Source organism: Arachis hypogaea, chromosome 17, assembly GCF_003086295.3.
Source record: "Arachis hypogaea cultivar Tifrunner chromosome 17, arahy.Tifrunner.gnm2.J5K5, whole genome shotgun sequence".
Taxonomy (NCBI): domain Eukaryota; kingdom Viridiplantae; phylum Streptophyta; class Magnoliopsida; order Fabales; family Fabaceae; genus Arachis; species Arachis hypogaea.
Window position 1 is genome coordinate 91910626 of NC_092052.1, and position 665 is coordinate 91911290.

Genomic DNA, 665 nt, shown 5'->3' on the forward strand with positions numbered 1-665 from the left:
GCATCCAGAAACCACCCATTCAGGCCAACAATTTCGAGCTCAAACCACAGCTAATATCACTTGTGGAGAATCATTGTTCATTTGGTGGAAGTGCTAATGAAGATCCCAACCAACATCTCACAAAATTCCTGAGAATTTGTGACACTGTGAAGTCCAATGGAGTCCAGGAAGATGCCTATAAACTGCTTTTGTTCCCATTCTCACTTAGGGACAAAGCAGCTAAGTGGCTGGAATCATTCCCAAGGGGGAGTCTAACAACATGGGATGAGGTGGAAAGCAAGTTTCTGGCACGTTTCTACCCCCCACAAAAGGTCAATAGGCTTCGATCTGAGGTTCAAACTTTTAGACAACAAGATGGTGAAACTCTCTACGAGGCATGGGAGAGATTCAAGGATTTGACAAGGAAATGCCCACCAGACATGTTCCATGATTAGGTGCAATTGCATATTTTCTATGATGGACTCTCTTATGAATCAAGGAAGGCTGTAGACCATTCATCAGGAGGTTCATTGAACAGGAAAAAGACTGTGGAAGAGGCCATTGAAGTGATTGAGACAGTGGCTGAGAATGAGTACTACTATGCATCAGAAAGGCACAACACTAAGGGAGTCATGGAGCTGAACCATGTTGATACAATTCTAGCCCAAAACAAGGTGTTTGCCAAG

The 665-nt window shown here is 43.8% G+C and overlaps 1 non-coding gene across 1 annotated transcript; it reads right to left on the bottom strand.

Annotated features, from left to right (window-relative positions):
• Nucleotides 1-317: 317 nt before the first annotated feature.
• Nucleotides 318-421, bottom strand: LOC112768814 (small nucleolar RNA R71). The gene has a single exon (XR_003186201.1). It is a non-coding gene; the product is annotated as a small nucleolar RNA R71 (small nucleolar RNA).
• Between the last annotated feature and the right edge of the window lie 244 nt (nucleotides 422-665).